Source organism: Aquarana catesbeiana, linkage group LG01, assembly GCF_042186555.1.
Source record: "Aquarana catesbeiana isolate 2022-GZ linkage group LG01, ASM4218655v1, whole genome shotgun sequence".
NCBI lineage: Eukaryota > Metazoa > Chordata > Amphibia > Anura > Ranidae > Aquarana > Aquarana catesbeiana.
In genome coordinates this window covers 906,990,693-907,017,171 of record NC_133324.1, presented here as the reverse complement: position 1 = coordinate 907,017,171, position 26,479 = coordinate 906,990,693, and the positions used below count along the sequence as shown (strand labels likewise).

The window sequence follows — 26,479 nt, the reverse complement described above, 5'->3', positions numbered from 1 at the left end:
GTTAAGAAGTGGGCCGGGAAGCCGGCCACTGCTTCCCTAACAACCAGCTTTTTACTATAACCTGATTGGGCAAAGCTTTACCCAATCAGGGCTTAGAATGCACTGTGGAGTGCAGAGCGCCCCGCAAATTTGGTGTTCACCAAATAGGCGAACAGGCAATGTTGGGGCCAAACTTTTGTGCGGCTTGTACTGTTTGCCCAACTCTAGTCACCAAGATTCCTGTGCCATCATCAATGATTGTTCTTAGCAGGCATTGCTAATTGCCCAGATATAGTGATCAAACTCTACTGATTGCACAGCTATAGTGGTGACAAGGCAGGTTGTCACCAAAGTCAAATTTATTTTGGGTGGAGTTGTTTCCAACATCATTTGTATAGTTTTTTACATTTTCCAAATAAAAATGTTTTTTGGCATCATTCTTTCATGCAATGATTGGGAACAACTGAAGTGTTAAATATGAAACATGAAATCTAGTGGATTTGCAATGTATAATTTGCATATTTCCTGTCCTCCATATGTGATGTTGGGGGGTTTCCCCCTAATGATTGCAGCTGTTATATAGGGGACATTGTACAGGTGACATCTCAGTAGTCTGTGTATGTCAGTGCAGAGACATCAAGATGGGTTTTCAGGGGGTTCTGCTGCCTCTCATACTGCTTTATATTCAGGGTGAGACCTCCAATAAAAATACAAATGATAGAAATGTGGATAAAATCTTATTACCCCCTTCCTGCCCAGGCCATTTTCAGCTTTCAGCGCTGTCACACTTTGAATGACAATTGCACAGTCATGCAGTACTGTACCCAAACTAAATTTTTATTATTTTGTTCACAATAATAAAGCTTTCTTTTGGTTTTATATAATCACTGCTGGGTTTTTAATTTTTTACTTAAAAAACCCTAAACATTTTGAAAAAAAAAAAAGATTTATTCGTTTCTGTCAGTAAATTTAGTAAATAAGTAATTTTTCTCCTTCACTGATGTGCACTGATGAGGTGGCACTGATGTGCGACACTGATGAGCACTGATAAACAGCACTGATGGGCACTAATAGGGGTACTGGTGGGCACTGATAGGGGTACTGATGAAGAGGCACTAATATGTCGCACTGATAGGCACTGATAGATGGCACTGATATGCAGCACTGATGAGCGCTGTAATGCCCCGTACACACGGTCGGATTTTCCGATGGACATTGTCCGATCGGAGCGTGTTGTCGGAAATTCCGACCGTGTGTGGGCTCCATCGGACATTTTCCATCGGATTTTCCGACACACAAAGTTGGACAGCAGGAGATAAAATTTTCCGACAACAAAATCCGATCGCGTCAATTCCGACCGTGTGTGGCCTGTTCCGACGCACAAAGTGCCACGCATGCTCAGAAGAAATTCCGACACGGGACAGCTCGTTCTGGTAAACTTAGCGTTCGCAATGGATACAGCATTTTTGTCACGCTGCAATGTTAAAAATGGTTTAATACAGCGCACTCTCTTCTTCTTTATAATGTGACAAGAATTAAGTCGTTTTGCTGCTCATATTCACACACACTTCTCACAAACTTTTATTTGTGTTTTTTTAGTGGGATTCCCTGAATATATTGTTATTAGTTGTCACATCTGACAGTTTTAAATTTTTTTATTTTTTTTTATTTTGGATTTTAAGCCTTTTTTTTTTCTTTAATGTTTGGATTTTTTCCAAGGCTGATCTTTGTTCAATGTTATTTTTATTTTTACTCCAGAATATTTTTGGGTGTGTTTTGTGTGTCAAGTTACCCCAACACCATTGATATCTTTTATTATTTAATCTCCAGGAGATTGTTTGGTGTTGGTGTCCCTTGTTCATTTCACATTGTATATTTGAAATGTACCTGAATCCTCACAAACCAACTGTCCTTTTTGAAGTAAAACACATAGGAGAGTATAATTCAAAACAAAAATCCTTTATTAAGGGATCAGAACCAAACAAAGAAGGCAACACTGGATCAACAGGAGAAATTAGCGAAGCCTGGGACCCCCACGGCAGACATCAATTCTTCAACATCAAAATTGGTGGCCTGAGGAGTCCATATGTAAGGGAGTGCAGTCAGGTCCGGGATTCACGGAGACTCGGATAGCAGCAGATGACATCTGTGTCCCCAGGCTGTGGTACCACAAGAGGCTGCATTTTTTGGCCGACCAGACTGGATCCAGGGTCCTCACTTTCTGGTCTTCCTTTCACGCTTCATTCCGGGCTGTGGCTGTGCAGTTGGAGATGTGGCAGGAGGAGGAGGAGTAGGACCTGTAGGAGGAGGAGGAGGAAGAGGACTGGGAGGACCTGGAGGATAAGGAGGAGGAGGACCTGCAGGAGGAGGAGGAGGACCATCCCAAAGATGTGTGTGAGGTGTAATTTGGCCCCTCATACCTTTCTCCAGAGCCTCCGATATGAGGGCCTCACACATGGCTTTTTGGCCCTCCTCCATCCTCTGCATTTTATATGCTATGAAGGCAGCAATGTTCTCCTGCCTGGTGTGTGGTGCTCCCAGGACCTCTGTAGCCCTCCAAAAGAATGCTATAGCCGCCTCCTCTAGGGTACTCCTCCTACTGCCACTTTCTGTTTTCAGGGGGGGTGGAGGGACCTTGATATCAGCCAGCCGGCTCGGCCCGGCCACCTCCTGACTGAGACTTCCCTGTGTTTGAAAAAGGGACATAGTTTTAGTTTTTGCATCATCAATCACAATCCTAAATTAGTACTCCCAACTAACATCTAGTTAACATCATTGATTGGACAAGCAGAAATATTTAGAGGAATGCTATACCTGGCTCAATCTGGGCTCCTCCACATGCGGCCTGGAAGGCCCAGGTTGGGCGTCAGAATCCTCAGCTGGGGGGAAGGAAGCGTGGAAGGAAGACTGGAGAGGGATGGCCTGGGTTCAGTCTGGCCTGCCAGAAAGTGCAGCCTGTCATAGTACAACATCCTGGGGACATAGATGTCATCTGCTGCTCTGGATCTCTGTGAATCCAGGACTTTCTTGCGCTCCCTCAGATATGTGCTCCTCAGGCCACCAATGAAAATCTTTAAATAAGTGATGTCTGCCGTGGGGATCACCTGCTTCACAATTTCACACAATTGCTCCAGTGCTGCCTTCCTCTTTGCTTGGTTCTTGAAATGGGGTGGTTAATCTCCCACAGACAGGGCAGCTCACTTAGCATATCTATGAATACTGACATGAAGTCATTATCTTTTATTAAGATATCCATGTTCACTGCAAGACACAACACAAGACAAAGCCTAATGTCACACAAAACTCTCCTAATCTTGTTACAATATAGGCCTCAATCTAGAAGCAGTATAGGCACAAGTTTGTCTCTTACCTTCGTTCTTACGATCTGCGCGTCCAATGCTCCTTCCTCCGCTCACAGATCGTACGTAATACGCACGCGTGTTACGCTTTATACACACTGCGCATGCATGTAACTCCGCCCGCCCCTGACGTTCTTTCTAGTGTATTCCCCGCCCCTTTTCGTTTGGCGCAGTGGGGGAAGAGCATGATGGCGGAGTTACAACAGGTGCGTGATAATTCTAACAACGAGGAGGAGGAGGAGGAAAGCCCGGATCCAGGCATGTCCCGATCCAGAAGGAGATGTTTTAAGGCCACAAATATGTCGTTTGGGGAGATGTTGGAGATAGTCGACATCATGAAGAAGTCCGACTATGACGGAAAATATGGGCCTTACCCCAACCCGAACATCCGAAAGGCCAAGATCATGGCGAAAGTGGTCAGGAGTCTTGAGCGGAATTTCGGGGTCCGAAGATCGAAAGATCAACTCAGGAAGCGGTGGTCGGACCTGAAGTTGAGAGAGCCAGAGCAGTACAGAAAGATCCGGAGAGTGCTGCAAAAAAGTAAGTAGTTGTGCTGTGTTCCTATTCTTTCTGTCTTTATTCCGTTCGTTCTGCTCCATATGCTTTTATTAATTGTAACGTTTAAAAAGGTCAACTTTAATGTTCATGGGCCCATTATTCGTTCGTATCAAACATTTTTCTTTCGGCCTCTAGAACACCATTGTTTAGGCCATATGCATTTTCACACATTTTTTTGGGCCTACTTGGATGCCAAATATTTGTTTGTGTAGATGGATTTGTTACTAGAATGAAATGCAAACTAGATTGTGTGTAAGGAGAGGACACTGAGCAGCTGTTTTCACATCTGGACACTGGAGCACTAGTGTTGGACCCCAGAACACCCTTTTTATTAGGGGGGCCACACAGGTGCTCCAGTGTATACTATAGGGGGGGCTACATCTGTGAAGCTTGTACCAAACAGGTAAAGTATTGCAGCTTGACAAAGGACACTAAAAAAGATACATCTTGGAACTCGGCTAAAATAGACAATTGTACCCCACTTCCAAGCAATGTTTCCTATTTCTAGTTCTGCCATCAAATATCTGTGTGCTAAGTATACCATTTTTGTTTTACAGTAGGTGACCGCGATATTGTGTCAATCTCGCCGCACTTCTCGGCAAGATTTGACACCTACGAGCCCCGTCGCAGGAGCCAGCGCCGAGATGGCTCACTCATCGGGAAAGGAAAACTTTGTTTTCCTTCCGCGATGAGTGACAGGCAGTGCTGACAGCTGTCTAGTATGAATCCTGAGGCGGGAACACCGTGCCAAATTTTAAATGAAAAAACCGGCGTGGGTTCCCCCCTCGGGGGCATACCAGGCCCTTAGGTCTGGCATGGATTGTAAGGGGAACCCCCTATGCCGAAAAAATCGGCGTGGGGGTCCCCCCCAAATCCACACCAGAGCCTTATCCGAGCACGCAGCCCGGCCGGCCAGGAAAGGGGGTGGGGACGAGCGAGCGCCCCCCCCTCCTGAGCCGTACCAGGCCGCATGCCCTCAACATGGGGGGGTGGGTGCCTTGGGGGAGGGGGGCGTCCTGCGGGCCCCCCCCACCCCAAAGCACCTTGTCCCCATGTTGATGAGGACAAGGGCCTCTTCCCGACAACCCTGGCCGTTGGTTGTCGGGGTCTGTGGGCGGGGGGCTTATCGGAATCCGGGAGCCCCCCTTAATAAGAGGGCCCCCAGATCCCAGCCCCCCCACCCTGTGTGAATGAGTTTGGGGTACATGGTAACCCTACCCATTCACCTAGGGAAAAAGTGTTAGTATAAAAAAAACACAGTACACAGGTTTTAAGAATAATTTATTAGTCAGCTCCGGGATCTTCTTCCGACTTCGGGGGGTCTCCTTCCGACTTCTCCCGGTGTTCGGCCTCTTCTCCCGGGCCCCGCCGCTATCTTCTTCCAGCTCTATTGCCAGCGAGGGGCCCGGTCTGCTGCCGCTGTCTTGTCGCCGCTGTCTCGCTGCCGCTGTCTTGCCGCCGCTGTCTTGCCGCTTCTTCTCTTCTTTCCCGATGTTGGGGGGCGTGACCCCAGAGTCCCTGCGCATGCTGGGACCATGACGTCGTAAGGGGGTGGGGTTATCGCCTATATAAATGGCTCCGCAGCTCGCACACAGCATTCGAGCCGGAGAGAGCGTTGTGTCAACATCGGGGAAGAAGAGAAGAAGCGGCGAGACAGCGGCAGCGAGACAGCGGCGACAAGACAGCGGCGGCGAGACAGCGGCAGCAGACCGGGCCCCTCACTGGCAATAGAGCTGGAAGAAGATAGCAGCGGGGCCCGGGAGAAGAGGCCGAACACCGGGAGAAGTCGGAAGGAGACCCCCCGAAGTCGGAAGAAGATCCCGGAGCTGACTAATAAATTATTCTTAAAACCTGTGTACTGTTTTTTTTATACTGACACTTTTTCCCTAGGCGAATGGGTAGGGGTACCATGTACCCCAAACTCATTCACACAGGGTGGGGGCCCCCTTATTAAGGGGGCTCCCGGATTCCGATAAGCCCCCCGCCCGCAGACCCCGACAACCAACGGCCAGGGTTGTCGGGAAGAGGCCCTTGTCCTCATCAACATGGGGACAAGGTGCTTTGGGGTGGGGGGGCCCGCAGGGCGCCCCCCTCCCCCAAGGCACCCACCCCCCATGTTGAGGGCATGCGGCCTGGTATGGCTCAGGAGGGGGGGGGCGCTCGCTCGTCCCCACCTCCTTTCCTGGCCGGCCGGGCTGCGTGCTCGGATAAGGTCTGGTGTGAATTTGGGGGGCCCCCACACCGATTTTTTCGGCATAGGGGGTTCCCCTTACAATCCATGCCAGACCTAAGGGCCTGGTATGCCCCCGAGGGGGGAACCCACGCCGGTTTTTTCATTTAAAATTTGGCGCGGTGTTCCCGCCTCAGGATTCATACTAGACAGCTGTCAGCACTGCCTGTCACTCATCGCGGAAGGAAAACAAAGTTTTCCTTTCCCGGTGAGCGAGCCAGCGCGACATGCACAGTACCCTGTCGCCGAGAACCAGCGCGATGGTATCGCGCTGGAAACACAATCTCGCGGTCAGGTACTGTACATAGGGGAGAAAAGACTCGGACACCCCTCATCCCAGGAGACCAGAGACCCCCCCCTCTGGAAGAAGGGGAAATACCAACCCAAGAAGAAGAGCAGGAGGAAGAAGAAGACGTGGTGGAGATTGGCACCACAACAGGTGAGTGTCTGCGACCACAGGCTCAGGTAAAAGAGATGGATGGTGGCAGATTTTTGAGACCTTTTTTTTGTTCTTTATCTCTTTTTAGGTGATCGTGATCCAGAACGCTTTACATCTGAAAGTGCCCAGATACTCATCGGGGAGATCATGGGGTGTAATCTCCAATTGCAAAACATCCAGCAACAAATCACTGATGTTATTAAAAAAAATAATAACATCATTGATGTTTTGGGGCGAATTTAGACCCCACAAAATCACCTGTTTTATCTTACAAAAATTTTTACAATGTTTAGAAAAGCCAAATTTGGAGGATGCACACAGTGTGCCAACATGTGCTATCTGCCATCACGGGAGATCAATGGACGCGTTTTGGGGGTGCAACCGCTTCCTCAATTATAAAGTCGCATTGAGGAAGGGCTTGCTCCCCCAAAACACGTCCCTTGATCCCCCCTGATGGCAGATAGCACATGTTGACATTCGTAAATTGGTGTGCATCTTCCAAATTTGGCTTTTCCAGGGGTGATTTCCCCCCATCTGAACGATATATCAAACACAGTTCCTAAATACTCATGTCTGATATAGCCTTCAGGTTTTACCATATGTGAACTTTGTAAGTTCAAGTTTTTTGGCTTTCTTGTTGGTTTTACACAGGCCTGTTTTATCTGAAATGGATATTTCAATTTTTGAGAATGCTACTGCAAATATTGTTATACAACAAACAAGTTGGTTTTTTTAAAAACCTTTGGGAAATGCACATGTGATTGTGCAGGTATAAAAAAGTGCCTTACTCAAGAATGTGTGGATTATTGTCTCAACACTACAACACTTTTGTGGTGATGTAATTGCTGTTTTATGCAACAATGGGGGTTATTTCCTAAGGGCAAATACACTTTGCACTACAAGTGCAGGTTCAGTGCAGTTGCAAGTGCACTTGTAGTGAAATGTGTTTTGGCATTTAGGAAGTACCAGCCAACACTGTTTTTTATAAGGTTACCCAATCACGACATTTTCTGCACTCAACACATTTCTGTCAGGGTCAGCTAAAACAAACACAAGCAGTAAATGTCCACAAAGAATTTCTTTTGGTTGTTTTTTATTTGAAAAAGGTGTCACAGATTGTCTGGCATATTGATAGCCCCCCTACCCGCAAAGAACTCCAGGTAGCGTAACCGGACATCACGGGCATTCAGGGAGGGCAAGCCAGGACGGCCACTTTCAAGCGCCGTCAGTGTTGATGGATTAGGGATTCTGGCCTCAGGCCCAACTGAGCCAGCATAGTTGGCTGAATGTTTTCTTTAAAAATTATGGAGAACACAGCAGGCAAGTATTATATGGTTCAATTTATACTCCGCCATATGGATGGGTGTCAGAAATAATCGGAACCGGCTGGCCAGGATTCCAAATGTGTTCTCCACCACTCTTCGGGCTCTGGCCAGCCGGTAATTAAAAACCCTCTGTTCCGGGGTGAGGGTCCTCATCGGGAATGGCCACATCAGGTGGTCCCCCAGCGCAAATGCTTCATCAGCAACGAACACAAATGGGAGACCTTCAACATTGTCCTCTGGAGGTGGCAAGTCCAAGCTGCCATTCTGGAGACGCCTGTAGAACTCCGTCTGGGCGATCACTCCACCATCGGACATCCGGCCATTCTTCCCCACGTCCACATACAAGAACTCGTAATTAGCCGACACCACCGCCAACATCACTATACTATTAAACCCTTTGTAATTATAATAGTATGACCCCGAGTTGGGTGGTGGGATGATGTGGACGTGTTTCCTATCAATTGCCCCTCCGCAGTTAGGAAAGTCCCACCGCTGGGCAAAGTGGGAGGCCACAGTCTGCCATTCCTGTGGCGTTGAAGGAAACTGTTGAGAAAAAAACAATAAACATTACTATTTTTTCTAAGATACATGGCAAGCAGATTAGACACAAACATTATGGGGCAACCTCCAGATAGCATTTACTAAGGGGAATTTAACAAGGCCAAAGTATAAGGTACACCTATCATATTCCCCCTCCCCCCCTCTCATGGGCCATTTCTAACATTATAGGGGGGGAACTCTTGGACAGGTAACCCTCTTCACTTCATTGAGAGATGAATGCCTAAATACAGGGTATTACTTGTAACAGCCCCTCATTAGTTACACTATTGGCAGCCCACTGGACAGGTAAGAAGTGTCAGAATACGAAGATATAAATACACACTGTACACATTTGAGGACATTTGGACATTCTGCTATTACCTATCAAGATAATAATAGAATAACAAAACTTTCAACAGTACCATTGGAAAGTATACAGGCAGGCCCTTGCACTACATGCTTTGGGGAATTCATCCATACATCTGACCAGTAAAGAGATGGGTATAGTGTGTATGGGTTTGGCAAAGTCAGCAGATAGATGATTGAGGATAGAGAATTGGGATCAGCTGACTTAGCAGTTGGGGGAGGGAGGGTTAAAAAAAATTGGGGGACACCACAAAAAAAACCCTCTGGCACTCTGCCTGAATTGAAATCAAAAATCACATTTCCAAACATTTTAGGGGGTGTTTGGGGTAAAGCACTACTATAGAGCTGATAAAATACATTGTTAAGTGACTACATGAGGTGAATATAGGGCAGGAGACACCATGCTGGAGAGGTTATTGAAGGGCAAATATGTATGAAGGACCTAACATAATAATTACATAACAATCCAGCATGCATTAGGACAAAGGGGACATTCACAGCATATTACAATCATGGTAATTAGGGAATGAGGGAAGAAATACAAGATATTATCAAACATTAAATACAATAAAATGTGAGATAAAAGGATAAAAATCTTACCTTCATATACTCCTTCTGCAGGACCTGGATGATGGCAGAACAGGTCTCTGGGGTGATGATACCCAGAGCCTGGGGGGAGATGCCTGTCGAGAACTTCAAGTCCTGCAGACTTCTCCCTGTGGCCAAATACCGCAAGGTAGCGACCAACCTCTGCTCCGGAGTGATGGCTTGCCTCATGCAGGTATCCTGCCTGCTGATATAGGGGGTCAGCGAAGCCAACAAACGGTGAAACACGGGGTCCGTCATTCTGAGAAAGTTCCTGAAATCATCAGGATTATTCTTACGGATCTCACGGAGCAAAGGCATATGACAGAACTGGTCACACTGAAGCAACCAATTCTTGGTCCATGAACTCCTCCCCACCCTGTTCATGGACTGGACTTGTGTCAAGGTCAGGACCCCAACACCAAGCCCCCGCACAGCACGAACTCTACGAGGAGTACGCATACGAAACATGGCTAGAAAACGGTCGGCTGCTCAGAACGAAGTAACAGAACGCACTGAAGAACAGCAAGGCCTGTGAAGAGCGACCTGAAAACCAGTAACGAACGAACAAGAATACAATGACTACTTAAAGTCACGCGGAACTTGCTTGCACGCACTGAAGAGCAGATACAAACCCACAAGCACAAACTGAACGGCAGAAAACGATCTGAAAGCCACGAGTCTGAAAAAGCGCGAATCGTCTCTCACCAAACTTTTACTAACACGAGATTAGCAAAAGGAGCCCAAAGGGTGCCGCGCTTGGTTCTGAACCGGCCTTTTCTAGTCTCGTCGTACGTGGTGTACGTCACCGCGTTGTTGGCGATCGGAACTTCCGACAACTTTGTGCGACCGTGTGTAGGCAAAACAAGTTTGAGCCAACATCCGTCGGAAAAAATCCTAGGACTTTGTTGTCGGAATGTCCGAACAAAGTCCAACCGTGTGTACTGATGGATGGTACTGGTGGACAGCACTGATAAGCAGGCACTGATGGACAGCACTGAAAGGCAGCACTGACTGGCATCACTAATGGGCACTGATTGGTGTCACTGACGGGCACTGCTGGGGCTTTACTGTAATCAGGGCACTGATGATCAGTGAACACAGCCAATCACGTGGTTAAAGAGCCACAGCTGCAAATCTTTACCGGGACATGGCACGGCCATGATCGCTGCTCTGCGTGCCCCCACGGGCGAGAGCGCCCAATATGGGGTGACGTCATATGATGGTGGGTGGGTGGCAAGTGGTTAAATCGGCATGTGTCTTGTTTAAATTCTGCTGACAGTCATTGACCGTTAAGGATGCGGCGGCCCGCTATTCCAACCAGCTATTCATCACACAGAATTCAGATTGGTTGATCAATTTTCAAATGATTTGAATTCTAATTGTTCCAAAAATTTGGAATTCGTCTGAAAACTATTAAACAAAGACAAGACTAAATGAAACTAAACACATTCCAAAACAAATCATCAAAACAAAATCAGTTCTAATCACTCTCCACTCTATCCAAAAGGAAAAAAAAAGTTTAGTACTTTAACTCGTGGTATGCCTGCAGTTTTACAAAGTTGCTTATTCCTGGAATTCAGCTTAAAGCTGGTGTCATAATCTCTGCCCCAGATATCCTGTTTCAGGGTGTTTGGGGTGGTCAGGGTGGTCGTGGGTTGGGGAGAGAGAGAGGGTGATCAGGGAGAGAGTGAGGGGGGTCAGGGAGAGAGTGAGGGGGTTTAGGGAGAGAAGGGGGGCAGAGAGATAGGGATGGGGTCAGGAAGAGAGGCGGGCAGGGAGAGTGAGAAGGGGGTCAGGGAGAGAGAGGGGGGTCATGGAGAGAGAGAGGGGGTCAGGGAGAGAGAGAGAGAGAGAAGGGGGTCAGGGGAAGAGAGAGGGGGCAGAAAGAGAGGGGGGTCATGGAGGAAGGGGGTCAGGGAGAGAGAGGGGGGTCAGGGAGAGAGGGAGGGGGGTCAGGGAGAGAAAGAGAGAGGGGTAATGGAGAGAGAGAGAGGGGGGCAGGGAGAGAGAGAGGGGGGGTCAGGGAGAGAGAGAGGGGGGGTCAGGGAGAGAGAGGGGGGTCAGGGAGAGAGAGAGGGGGGTCAGGGTCTGGTCAGTGAAAGTGCTCACTCACTTGGAATGGTCCCCGAGGGCTCACTGGCTCATTCAGCAGTTTTTCAGCGTGGCTGTTGACTGCTTCTTTTTAATCTTCCCGCCCACCGCACCCTTCACAGACAGAGCACACAGAAGGGGTGGGACCCAGGGGAAGTGTGAAGCTGCTTGTGGCAAACAAGCTGGAGGCGGATTAGATGGAGCACACAGGAGGGGCGGGACTCAGGAGAAGTGTGAAACTGCTTGTGGCAGACATGCAGGAGGCGGATTGGCTGGAGCACACAGGAGGGGCGGGACTCAGGAGAAGTGTGAAGCTGCTTGTGGCAAACATGCTGGAGGCGGATTGGATGGAGCACACAGGAGGGCGGGACTCAGGAGAAGTGTGAAGCTGCTCTGGGCAGGCTGCAGGCCTGCTGGAGGTGTAGTGGATGGAGCAGTGTGGGGAATGGATCCTCTCCACCTAGGACAATTCTCTCCACCTAGGACAATTGCACTTCTGAGCCATCACTTGCACACAGTGACACACAGAGAGCAGATGAGCAGCCACCAGAGGACGAAGGGGAGGAGAGAAGCAGATGGATAGGTTTTTAAGGGTACGGAAACTTATTCCTGCATGGTGCACCACTCACTTCCTTCTCCCACTGGCTTGTCACTTTTGCCAGATGCTTCCCCATCTCCTCCCTCGCAGAGGCCATGGCTGCGCCCTAGGTGGCAGTGCGCCCTAGGCGACTGCCTAGCTTGCTTAGTGGTAGCGCCGGGCCCTGGTCCTCGTCATCTATGGAGATTGTGAAGCCTCTATAATCAGAGGTACGTAACTTTTCAGTGTATTTCTATATAGGCATATCTGTCAGTATTGTATTGTATTCCTATCATTGTAATTGTTTGTATGTACAGAATTTTTGTTTAGTAAAAGCACATTAATATCCCACAGAGGTCTAAGCTTCCTTTCTTATAATGTAAAGTAGCCTTAAAGCGGAGCTCCATCCAAAAGGGGAAGTTACGCTTTAAGGTCTTATCCCCCTGTTTGTGAAATGGAGCGTTTGGGGAGGAGGGTGAAGGTATCCTATTTTGAAAGGTACCCGCTCCTAATTCCACTCTGACCGTTTATTAAAAGTCAGCAGCTACAGTTTTGTAGCTGCTGACTTTTAATTTTTACATAGGAGACTGGAGTTCCTTTTTAAAGAGACAAATGCAAAACAAGTACTTGTACCATGAGGGGATCCTGTTATTTATGCTTCCTTCCCCCCCTTAACCAATCATAATATACCTTTTATACTGTTTACTGAATACAAGGTGTTCTGTGGATGGACAAGGGGAGATCCTGTCATTTATCCATCCCTCTCCTTTTCCCATGTTCAGTCACACAATTCCTTGTATTAAGTGAACAGAATACAAGAGGTTTTATGTTTGGTCAATGGGAAAGGAAAAGATGAATAAATGACAGGATCTCTTCACTGTACGAGAGTAGCATCTCTTATGCTGTGTACACACGAGCAGACTTCTCATTGGACTGAACTCCGAAGGACTTTTCAACGGAGTTCCGACGAAACGGACTTGCCTACACACGATCCCATCAAAGTCTGATCGTTTCAAATGTGATGACCTACGACTGGACTAGAAAAGGAAGTTCAATAGCCAGTAGCCAATAGCTGCCCTTGCGTCGTCTTCGGTCTGTAGGACTAGCATACAGACAAAGTTTTTTCTATAGGAATCAAGTCCGTCAGAAAGATTTAAAACATGTTCTATTTCTAAGGTCCGTCAGTTTTTTCGACAGAAAAGGTCTGATGAAGCCCACACATGATCGAAATGTCAGACGGATTTGTTCCGTCAGACCTTTGATGCAGAAAAGTCCGATTGTGTGTACACGGCATTAGACATAACCCTGGATGTTCAGCACTGACAATAGTATCTTATAAGAAGAAAACTAGGATTTTTACCGACACACCCAGGATAACATCATTAGAGGCAACATATTTGTACACAGCTAGATACTGATTTTTTTTCTTGGAGTTCTGATTTACTAAATCTCTGGGATATGTATGCATTTCCTCATGTTTTATCCCTTTAAAAATAAACCAAATAGACCTGGGCTCAGATTTGGGCAAACATTTCTAAAACGGACCTAGGAGTTTACCAGAGTGTTCTAATCCTTAAGAAGAGTCTCCAAAAACTAAATAATAAAAATGTTTAAAAATTTGAATTCCAGAGATTAAGATTTACTTCTAGTAGAGTGAGAGGGTGATTGTCACTTCTGGGAGACGGTTTTCAGGTCTATATCACAGCAGTGGCTGTTGAATGAAACAAAAGCTTCTGTGATTGTTGGTAGCCACCTGCTGTCTGCAAGTGGTAAATGGGAAGAATGTCTATTTCTTTTGTATATGTATAAGTATGTTATATTCATACTATATATACTTAAATAAAAAATGATAATTATATTTACTTCTATGGAGAGTCCCTGATTGTTAATGCTGCACAAAGGCCGCTGTCTCTTTGTATTAGGGAAACTCACTGCAGCTCAGCTTATGTCAGATAAAAGGACATTTATTTTTGTTGAAGGTGATAAAAAAAAAAAATGTAAACTCAGACCAGGCGAGAAGAATCACAGACATGTTTTATTTATACATTTTTTCATTGGCAGCTCCACCCAGGTATGTTTCAGGGATTTTTTTTTGCCTTTCTAATATACAGAATAGTTGGTTGAGAAATCAAACATATTTCCAGACATTGTTCTATTGTACAATGGTGATCATCACTGTAGGCACATGAGGTGTAAAACATGAAATCTATTGGATTTGCATTGTATAATTTGCATGTTTCCTGTCCCCCATATGTGATGTCAGGGGGTTTCCCCCTAATGATTGCAGCTGTTATATAGGAGACATTGTACAGGTGACATCTCAGTAGTCTGTGTGTGTCAGTGCAGAGACATCAAGATGGGTTCTCAGGGGGTTCTGCTGCCTCTCATACTGCTTTATATTCAGGGTGAGACTTCAATAAAAATACACATTATAGAAATGTGGATAAAATCTTATTATTTTGGTGTTTATACAGAAATTACTATTTTCTTTACTCTCCTCAGGATCCTGGGCACAGATTACACTGACACAGACTCCGAATGAGATCTCTGCAACTCCAGGACAGACAGTCAACCTCTCATGTAAATCCAGTTCTAGTGTTTACGCCAGCAACTTACACTGGTACCAGCAGAAATCAGGACAACGTCCAACACTGATTATCTATGGTACAAGCAACCTTCAGTCTGGAGTCCCAGCCAGGTTCAGTGGATCTGGATCTGGAACAGATTATACTCTTAAAATCAGCGACATAAAGGATGAAGATGAAGCAGATTATTACTGTCATCAGTATCACAACTTCCCTCTCACACAGTGATACAGAGCCGTACAAAAACCTCCTTCCTCTATTTCTTCTACTTACAATGAACAATGTATCTTGTATAGAAAAGGCTCCATAGTCTGTGTCTGTCAGTCCAAAAGACATCCAAATGGGTTTCCAGGTATTCTCTGTTCTGTCATTTTGCTTTATAATCTGGATTAGAGTTTTGTATGGTGATAAAGTATAAGGTACAGTAATGCAGCGTACACAAGACCAGACTTTCCGGCAGACTAGGTCCGATGGTCTTCCCGACGGACTTCCGACAGATTTTTGACGGAGTTACGGTGGACTTTCCGAATGAACGGACTTGCCCACACATGGACAAGTCCGTTCATTTTGAACGTGACTCGGGTACGACAGGACTAGAAATAGAAGTCAATCTCGACGCTTTTATCGGCGAGATTGGCACCTTGCGAGCCCTCACAGCATAAGGGGGCGGTGATGTTGACTCCGCCCCCTTATGCTGTCACAGTCCCAGCATGCATAGGGACTGTGACGGCATAAGGGGGCGGGGTCACCGCCTATATAAGTCATAGCAGAGCGCTCAGACAGCATTACAGTCGGAGAGAGCGTTGTGTCAATATAAGAAGAAGAGAAGAGGGAAAAAGGCGATGCAGAAGTCCGGGCCACCGCTAGCAAAAGAGCGTCAGAAGATAGCGGAGGAGCCGGCAGAAGAACCTGGACACCGGGAGAAGAGGTTGAACACCGGGAGAAGAGGCCGGGGAGAGCGGAGAAGAACCGGACGCTGGGAGAAGAGGCCGGAGAGACCCCTAAAGTTGGAAAAAGACTCCCCAGAGCTGGAAGAAGACCCCCGGAGCTGTCTAATAAATTACTTTAAAAAACTGTGTTGTGTGTTTTTTTATTGACACTTTTTCCCTAGGTGAATGGGTTGGGGTACGATGTACCCCATACTCATGCACATAGGGTGGGGGGCGGGATCTGGGGGCCCCCTTATTAAAACCCCGACAACCAATGGCCAGGGTTGTCGGGAAGAGGCCCTTGTCCTCATCAACATGGAAACAAGGTGCTTTGGGGTGGGGGGGCCACAGGGCGCCCCCCTCCCCCAAAGTGCCCACCCCCCCATGTTGAGGGCATGCGGCCTGGTACAGCTCAGGAGGGGGGGGCGCTCGCTCGTCCCCACTCCCTTTCCTGACCGGCCAGGCTGTGTGCTCAGATCGGGGTCTGGTATGTATTTTGGGGGGACCCCACGATGTTTTTTCGGCGTAGGGGGCTCCCTTTAAATCCATACCAGACCTAAGGGCCTTGTATGCCCCACGCTCGCCGCAATAGGAAAATTTGTTTTTCCTGTTGCAGCAAGCGCGAGATGTAGTACCCTGCCCTTGCGTCGCATCTGGTCCGTAGGACCAGCATACAGATGAACGGGTTTTCCGTCAGGAACTGAGTCCGGCGGAGTTACGACGGAAAGATTTGAAGCAAGTTTCAAATCTAAAGTCCGTCGGATTCCTGACCGAAATGGTCCATCGGAAGTCTGATGCAGCCCACACACGGTCGGATTGTCCACCGGATTTGGTCCATTGGACCAGTCCAGGCGGAAAGTCCGTCCGTGTGTACGCGGCATAAGAGTTGTATAAAATGCTCTAGCTTTATGTATGAACAGTAAGCATGACTTTCTTTTTCACACTGTAACAGCATGTATTATCGAACATAAAAGCATCCTGTTACAATGTGTAATGCATAAGTTACATAACAGTGTGAAACAAGTATTGGAGCTGTTAGAATCCAGGAGCCACTACAAGCAATGCCCACATAGGTCACTAGGTGGCAGCACAGTACAGTCTATGAGAAATACAATAGATACGGATTACAAAGAGGGATGACTAATACAATAAACCAAACAGTACAGACAGCTACTTGCACTTCCCTTGTGACAGGGTCTCTCTCACAGTGGGGCAGACTGGCTCTTGCAGTCAAGATGATCTGCTGGAGGGATCCCAGGTCCAGATCCACAGGCAAGTGAGAAAAAGTCTCTGATCTGGGCACACAGGCAAATGACTGTAGGCACAGGAACACTCCACTTCAGTTCAGACTCAACACTCTGGACATAGACTGGGCCTTCTCAGGAAGATGAGCAGTGGTGGCTGGTGTTTTCTTTTGTTTTTTTTGTTTTTTGGTGGTGGCAAACTATCCACCCGATGCCATCCCTACCCTGGTTGGTCGGGTCACGGATGGCAAACACCCCCTGGCTTGTGACCTGGGCAGGCAGGGTGGGTCATGAGTGGAACCCACCCCCCAAGGTTGGTCAGTCAGTAGTCAGAGCCCTGCACTTACCCCATCTCATGGGCAGCGCTCCAGGTGGCGGGCAGCCGCAGCTTCTCTCTGGGCTGCAGGCAGCTGCTTCCTCGCTCCCGCTGTGTCTCCTCCCTCCTCCTCCTGGTGGCCACTCCTTTTGGATCTCCTTTCAGCCAATCGGGTGACGGGTCTCAGTACCCGCTTCTGATTGGCCAGGAGGAGAATCAGTGTGACAATAGTGAATATTCATTCGCTATTGTCACATAAGTGGGTGTGCTCCAAGCACTTAATGGAGGGAAGGAGGGCATGTCCAGGGGTTTGTGGGAAAAAGAGGTAAAGAAGTCAGAACCTGCACCTGAGCATGGTAAGTAAAGAGGGAACTCCACATTACATGAAGAAACATGAGCAATAGATTACAGCTTGAATGAAAATCATACAGAACAAGCTGTGCTCAGCATACTTGGGTTGGATTGTCTAAAGAGGGATATTGTGGAGTGACAGAGGAGAAGCATTCCATCCAAACATAAAATCCAGATAATGTAGAATGACTTCACAGTATGTTGTCCTCAAGTCAATTATTTTTCATTTTGCTATTTCTTTTACCTTAAGTATATTGGAGCTAGTACCTTTCAAAAATATAATAAAAATAAATAGATAATGAGACAAAAACAGCTCTGGGGGAAAGGGGTGTTGTGTCTCTGTCCCAGTGGATGGGTCACTGGCCATGATATAGACCTAACAAGGGGGCCTTGCCTCCTCTACTTTAACCCCTTGGAGCCGGTGCCTCCCAGCCCTTTAAGGGGTTTAGGATGCCGGGATGCGGGGCGGGGTTTATGATCATGATCATGTCACAAGATTAGAAAGCTCCCGATCGCAACTAGCGATCGGGTGCTGTCCATTAGCCGCTGGTAACTGTGCCTGAAGAGCACACCCAGCAGCTGTATTCACACTAATTCATGCAAAAATGCACCCGCTCAGCATTAACCACCTCAATACTGGGCACTTTCGCCCCCTTTCTTCCCAGACCAATTTTCAGCTTTCAGCGCTCTCGCACTTTTAATGGCAATTACTCAGTCATGCTACGCTGTACCCAAATGAAAGTTTTATCATTTTGTTCGCACAAATAGAGCTTTCTTTTGGTGATATTTATTCATGAATGTTTTTTATTTTTTGTGATATAAGCGCAAAAAGTGCGGAAATTTGGAAAAAAAACAATATTCTTCTTTCTGTTTTAAAAGAAATCCAATAAAATCGAATTTTGTCCTAAATTTAAGCCAAAATGTATTCTACTACATGTTTTTGGTAAAAAAATTTCCCTTAAGTGTATAATAATTGGTTAGTGTGATCACGGACAGATGTACGCAAATGATCATGTACAGATGTGCGCAGGTGATCACGGATATATGTGTGCAGATAATCATTGGGACATGTGATTTTAGTGGGACACATATGGGGGACAGCTGTTTTTATTATTTGGGGAATGTGTTTTGGGGATATGTGTTTTGGGAACATGTATTTTGGGGACTTTGTGTGAAGACATGTGTGTTTTACATTGTGTGGAGACACTAGGTTGATGATCAGTGAGTAAAAAGCTGTAAAAAACAGCTCATACTCACTGATCATCAGCCAGCTGCAGCGATCCCCTCTCCTCTCCTCACCGACAACTTCCGAGTGAGGAGAGGAGAGCTGATCGCCTAGCAACCGGCTCTGTTTTTACATCACATGACGGCTGTGATTGGACACAGCCGTCATGTGATCAGGAGGGCCAATCACAGAGTCCTCCTGCCAATCGGAGATGCGCCATGTCCGGGTGCAACTGTGCGGGCACGCGCAATCCCGCTCCTTCTGAGGGATGTTCCTGAACGTCCACTCAGAAGGAGAGAGCGCCCACCCGGCCATTTATGTTCATTGACCGGGTGGGAAGTAGTTAAGGCCCACCTGCCGAGCTGCCACATGTGTGCGGCCAGCGCCAAGGTTTATGATCACAGCATACACTTTCATTTTATAACATCAGCAGTATAATAACAATACAAAAAATAAATGTATTTCACAATACAATATAAGAGTACTTGAAAAATCTCCTTTTATGTTGTGAGTTCTTTCTGTCTGCTAGCTCCTTCTTTCCACAACTTCCTGGATTCCTTGCATGCTTTGCAGTTTCTCCTCTCCTGCTTCCTTTCCATCTCTAAGGACTACATATCCCATGGTACCTTGCTGACTGTAAGCAAAGATTCCTGTACTGACTCCGCCTCCTGAAACTTCTCCTCTCAGCATATCTATACTTCAGAAGGCAGGCTCTGTTAAATGTGTGACACAGCAGTGCTACTCACAGGGCATAGTGACTATGTGTCACAGAATTCAAGGTAGGAAATCTGTGGGGATCTTCACTAAGTATGTTTACAAACTTCAAGATCATTCAGATTGATAGGAGTTGGATAGGAATAATTAAATACAATGTGCAAATGAATATATGATGTTACATTGTGACCATAGATACCCCGTAAAATGACATTAAATGATAGTGAAAATAATCCATACACATCCTCTACCTAAACTCTATACTATTTACAGCACTAATAATAGTGATAACAAGAACCATATGGGTTAAACTTGGATTGCTTTTCAGAGTGGTGGAAATTTAGTGTCATGTGTAAACTTATGCCCCGCACACACCATCGGACTTTCCGACAACAAAACCGTGGATATTTTTTTCGAAGGGTTTTGGCTCAAACTTGTCTTGCATACACACGGTCACACAAATTTTGGCCAACAATTACGAATGTGGGAATGTGGTGACGTACAAGACGTAGGACGAGTGGAGAAAAAGGAAGTTCAATAGCCAGTGCCGCTCCTTCTACTTGATTTAGAGCATGCGTGAACTTTTGTGCGACGGACTTATGTACACACGATCAGAAATTCCGACAACAAAGTTTTGTTGGCAGAAAATTTGAGAACCTGCTAGCCAACATTTGTTGGCGGAAAGTCCGACAACAAATGTTCAAAGGAGCATACACACGGTCGGACTTTCCACCAACAAGCTCACATTCAACATTTGTTGCTGGAAAATCCGATCAATCGTGTGTACGGGGCATTAGACTTTATGTGCTGGACTGTAGCAGAGGAAATCAGATCTCCTGCCATGTCAGACAGAATTATATTGTGTGATATGGTGGTGGAAATCTCAGGTCTAAGCCCACACCACTGTGGCTTTAAAATCCCACTACTTCAACACGATTTCAAAGTCGCAGATCAGTGATTTGGATCTCCGATCTCATTGTGGCTTGCAACTACATTTAACAGAGGTCAATGCAAGTCACTATGAAATTGCAAAAAATAAGTGCAGGAACCTTTTTCAAAACCGCTGTGACTTGAGTCGCACCAATTGAAATGATTCCATTGCCAGCAATGGGGTGCGACTTGTCATGCGATTTTGAACTGTCACATTGCATGACAAATCACAAGTGTGAACGAGGGCTAACAGTTTAAGGCATTCCTTACAGTGTATTACATTTATTTGAAAAGAAGTGGGACTGCAATATATCACACCATGCTGATGGAGAGTTCATTCCCTGTCCTGCTATTGGCTGTTTGCCTTTCCTTAAATGAAGATACTCTGGAGATCCCTCTGTGCTGCAGGAGGTCAATCTACCTCAGCTGTCACATTACTGGATTACAGATCCTCAAATTCCAAACATCCTCATTATAGAGATCACAGAATTATATAAAGCATTATGTCACTTTTCTGGCAGTAGGTCCCTTCAGAATTACCTGTACCTAGATCAGACAAGCATTTGCACCATTATTAGTAACATTGCCGACATGTATGACAAATTCAATTAGTTCTGCCCCTTGAAGATCCTGTCACTATGGCTGCAACAGATTCCTAAACAATTACTGCCAGTTTGCAGATTAGAAAGCTGATGGTAATCTAGAGCTATGCCAGTCCTCAGAGTGGCTCAGAAAAACTCCACCTCAATGGGAGGCGTCCCGCTGACTGCAGCCTTTTCGCAATGACAGCTATTATATAGCCAAGGGTCACATGATGTCAGAAGGGGCAGGGCTCTGTTTTTTTGGGGGGATTTCCGGTCTGTTGGTGCTATGATTGAAGATGGATTTACATCGCCGGACACACTTTTTTTTTAAATAAAGGAATTGTCAAAAACTGTTTTGGTACGGGGTTCCCCTTAATATTCATACCAGACCCAAAGGGCCTGGTAATGGAATGGGGGGGACCCATGCCATTTTTTTCAATGATTTTTATCTATATTGCCGTAATCCAAAAACACATTACAGCTGCAAACAATTTTAAATGACATTTTTTTCCTTTAGAAATGTAATTTTGCTGTGGTACTGTTATGAACATGGGAAAGATGCGCTACTTTACAGCCAGACCAAGGAGACCCCCAAGCACGACATTTAAAGGAATATTTCATTTTTATTGTTTCACTTCAAGCATTATTAAAATCACTGTTCCTGAAAAAACTGATGTTTTTAAAACTTTTTTTGCATTGATACATGTCCCCTGGGGCAGGACCCGGGTCCCCAAACACTTTTTATGGCAATAAATTGCATATAAGCCTTTAAAATTAGCACTTTTGATTTTTCACGTTCATGTCCCATAGACTTTAATGGTGTTTGCACAAAATTTTTGCCTGTTCGCATGTTCTGCTGCGAACCAAACCGGGGGGGTGTTCGGCTCATGCCTAACAATGACACCTCTGATCATTTTAAATGAAAATGTTAAAGTTTTTTTCATATATTTTCTTGTGTATGTATCAAATTTAGTTGTAAAAATAACATTTCAGAAATTTTTATTATTGTAAGTATTGTATATAGATATTTCATATTTACACCTATCTGCCCATTCACACTATCACAGTAGAAAATGCACATGAGTTTTCCTCCATGTGCATAATGCAGTATTGGTGTGGTTGGTTTTAGAGGATACAGTAAATTCACTTTGTTTTTTGCAGGTAAAATGTGCATTTATTATCTTTTTCATAGGAGCCTACAGAGCATTACATCCACCATCAGTAGATCGAAGGTGCAATGTCAGGCTCCTGCAGATTGTTAGTCAGCTGTGTGCCCACACTTCCCATACAGACAGTTACTGAAGTCCAGGAAGAATAAATGAACTATGAAAGTTCTCACCTGTGCCCCTCCTGGTTCATTAAGAACTACAAGATGTCTGCAGTGGTAAAGGTGGTACTTGTAGTTCATTCATTCAGAGAAATGATTGGCATGGCTTTGTGGGGGGAGCCCCGCTGTTTTCAAATTGTTACAATGGCTGTGGTGAGAGGATCCCCACCCGCTGTCACCATGGGGGATCGGGGGGGAGGTGGGTGCAAGCAAATGCTATAGGTACATGTTCCATGTTCCACTCTGAATATGGGGTTAACATGTACTGTAACATGTTACTAAAAGTTAACTTATCCTTTAATGTTTTGAAAAAAAAGACTGAAAAGTTTTTTTTGTTTTTTTAAATCTACTTTCTGTTATAAAACATATAAAATCAAATTCCTTCATAAATTTAGGCCGAAATGTATTCTGCTGCATGTCTTTAGTAAAAAAAAAAATACCAATAAGTGTGTAATAATTGGTTTGTGTGAAAGTTATAGCATCTTCAAACTATAGTGTATATATGTTGGAATTTACCTAGCTATAGACAAATGGCGGTGATCAGCGACTTAATGTGGGACTGTGATAGTTCGTAGGAAATCTGTCGCTAACTGACACTGGCTGGAAGGGACACCAACTGACACTGACATCGCTAGTGACACTAATACAGAGATCAATGATAATACTGTACACTGTGCTAATGACACCAATTGGTGACATGGGTGATCAGAAGGGCAAACAAGGGGTTAACTGTGTGTCTAACAAGTGTAATGTGCACTGCTTTTACTAACAGGATCTGGCTGTCTTTTCTCCCTGTACTCAGAGTTGATTTCAGGGAGACGAAACAGCTAGATGTGCAAATTCGTTTAGTTCTGCATTCGTTTTTTAACAAATTTTGACAAATTCGTTAATATCCGAATTTTTCAAATTCTAAATTTCAAATTTCCGAATTTTTCAAATTCCGAATTTTGAATTTCCGAATTTTCAAATTTCCGAATGTTCGAAAATTCGAAATTTCGGAATTTTGGAAATTCGAAATTCGGAAATTCAAAATTTCGGAAATTGGAAAATTCTGAAATTTGAAGTTCCGGAAATTGAAAAATTAAAAATGTCAGAAATTGGAAAGTTTTGGAAATTCGGAAATTCGAAAATTCAAAATTAGGAAATTCGAAAATTCAAAAATTTGGAAATTTGAAAATCCAAAAATAAGAGTAGAAATCTGAACCTTCAAAAGAATGAAAATCTGAAAATTCAAAAACCCAAAAATCTGAAATAATAACTAATAATAAATATTAAATTATAGGTATTGGAATTTCCTTTCAAATTTGGCTGTTAGTGAACGTAACAAGTATGAATTTATTAAGTTACGAATTATCTGAAGTAATGAATGCCATATCTAAATCAATGGAACGTAACGATCTCATAATACTAAATAACAATAATAATCATAAAACCTTTTTATAATTATTATTCTTTTTTTATATTCCATTTGTTTAGATGCGGCATTCTTTATTTTGTATAATTCGTAACTTCAGATAAATTTGTATTCGTTACGTTCACGAACAGCCAAATTTGAAAGGAAATTCCAATACCTATGATTTAAGAGTTAGTTATTATAAGTTAGTTATTATTTCGAATTTTACTGATTTTCTTTCTTTTTTTCAGATTTTTGGATTTTCGAATTTCTGAATTTTTGAATTCCGAAAATCTGGAAATTTATAATTCACATATTAGGAAATGCCAAAATTCAAAATTCAGAAATTTGAAAATTTAAAAGTCGGAAATTTGAAAATTCTAAATTCGGAAAATTCTAAATTCAGAAATTTGAAAATTAGAAAAATTCTAAATTCGGAAAATTTGAAATTCGGAAATTTGAACATTTAAAATTTGAAAATTCAGAATTTCAGAATTTCCGAAATTTTGAATTTCTGAAAAAAGCAAAAAAAAAAAACGAAACGAATGAAACAAAAATGAAAACAAACTATTTTTTTGTCAGTGCACATGTCTAGAAACAGCCAGATTATTTGTGTTTGTAAACACAGACCTGATCAGCAGGTTTAAAGCCAAATAAATTTGCTTTAAACTGCTGACAAACTTGTGCTGTGTCCAATCAAAGCAACTATCAGAAAGGGGCGGGTGTACGTGCCCCCAAATACCAGGAAGTGGAATGTGGCATACCCATAACATTGCCATGCCTGGCTGTGCCGCCCACTAGCAGTCAATGTACTTTTAGCAGGTAGCAAGTGCTTAAAACACAAACTGCATTTTTAGTGTTTTTCTATGCTTTGCCATTGACAAAAATGCAACGTGAGCAGCTTATTAATTATAATGGTATCTAGTTTTCATTGTGATCCTGCATTGTGATGCACATAAAATGCAGTGCTGTGGACTGGCCCTACAACTAGCACTTAATGATCTCAGTCCTCCAGGGTTGCAGATTTATGCTGTGCTGAGAATACAGAGCAGAGTATCAGAATCTCAGATTATACACACAGCTGAATGAGTGATCAGAGGAACTGGTTAATGTACTAAAGGAATAAAAGTGTCAGGGCTGGGCTCAGCCCTTCCTTCTCTGAGCTGGCTGCTCAGCTGTCATCTAATTGCCAGCTCCTACCTCTCCACAGTGACTCACCTGTTGATGATATCCTGATCATCAGTCCTGCCTACTTAAGCCGTCCAGCCCAGATGATCTCTGCCTTCGCTTTGGTCAACATCACAGAGACTATCTCCTATGTTCCTGTTAAAGACTTAATTGGCTGACATTCCTTCTGGCTCCAGATCCTGCTTGCTGTTCCACTACGCTGATCTCTGGCTTCCTGACTTTCTAGCTTGTCTGACTATCCGTTCCGGTTACCGAACTTTGGCTATGTTTTGACTATGTTTGTTCTATTTACTTTTATTATTAAACAAGTGTGATTTAACGGTACTTCTGTCTCTGATTCATGGTTTATGACAAGAAGCTGTTCACCTAATAAACCAAATGTTAGTTAATAAAGTAAAGCTGTTATTCTGTCTCCAACTGTTGTATTAGTGACTTATCCCTTGCTGAGACCTCTATGCCTGGCCTATAAAGGCAGATACAATCACCGCAGACAGTCTTTATCAGATAGTTGAACTCACCAAATACCTTTCTCATCCACAAAGATATTTATTGAATACAGAAGGTTACAGCAGACAACAGGATGTGATAGATGATGGAAAGGACAATATTTGCAGGTCAAAACATGGTAATGCGTTCCCCGATGCAAGCAGATTAATATGTGGCCTTGAGACAAGTGGCCATATTATCCCATAAAGACAATATAAGAAAAGAGGGGAAATACATCACAAGATAGGAGGGAACAGAGAAATTTATTGTGCAATAACCAAAACGACCACAAGATGGCAGTATATTAAGCAACTATACTGAAGCCATTAAACAATGTCTTAAGGAATTTAACTATTGAAATTCTCAGTTCACAGTAATATGAACATTAACCATGACTATGCATTGTTTTATATATTCACACAAGTGTAACAGCACAGCTGTGGTCACTTTGAAAATCTAAAAGAACAACATAAAAACCTGAGCACCAATGAGAGTCGCTTAGTGCACGGCGCTCGGCTCTCACCAATCCTTCTCTAAAGACAGTAATGCCTCGTACACACGGTTGGATTTTCCGATCGTGTGTAGGCTCCATCTGACTTTTTCCGTCGGAATTTCTGACACATAAAGTTTGAGAGCAGGCTATAAAATTTTCCAACAACAAAATCCGATCGGTTAAATTCCGATCGTGTGTACACAAATCCGACGCACAAAGTGCCACGCATGCTCAGAATGAATTAAGAGACGAAAGCTATTGGCTACTGCCCCGTTTATAGTCCCGACATACGTGTTTTACGTCACCACGTTCAGAACAATTGGATTTTCTGACAACTTTGTGTGACCGTGTGTATGCAAGACAAGTTTGAGCCAACATCCGTTGGAAAAAATCCATGGATTTTGTTGTCAGAATGTCCGATCAATGTCCGACCATGTGTATGGGGCATGAGAAACAGGGGATCAAATGATAAATGTATGAGTTTCCCTCGAAACAAAAAAATCTAAACAAATGGGATACAAGGTAAATACTAGGGATGGGCCGAACACCCCCCTGTTCGGTTCGCATCCAGAACATGTGAACAGGCAAAAAATTTGTTCAAACATGCGAACACCGTTAAAGTCTATGGGACACGAACATGAAAAATACGTAACCTGGCAGGC

General features: G+C 44.5%; 1 long non-coding RNA gene across 1 annotated transcript in view; it reads left to right on the top strand.

Annotated features, from left to right (window-relative positions):
• The first annotated feature begins 544 nt into the window (after window positions 1-544).
• LOC141120204 (uncharacterized) overlaps window positions 545-26,479 on the top strand; it is a 115,708-nt gene continuing 89,773 nt past the window's right edge. Inside the window, exon 1 of the long non-coding RNA XR_012239535.1 lies at window positions 545-669. This is a non-coding gene — a long non-coding RNA (uncharacterized lncRNA). The remainder of the gene's footprint in view (window positions 670-26,479) is intronic.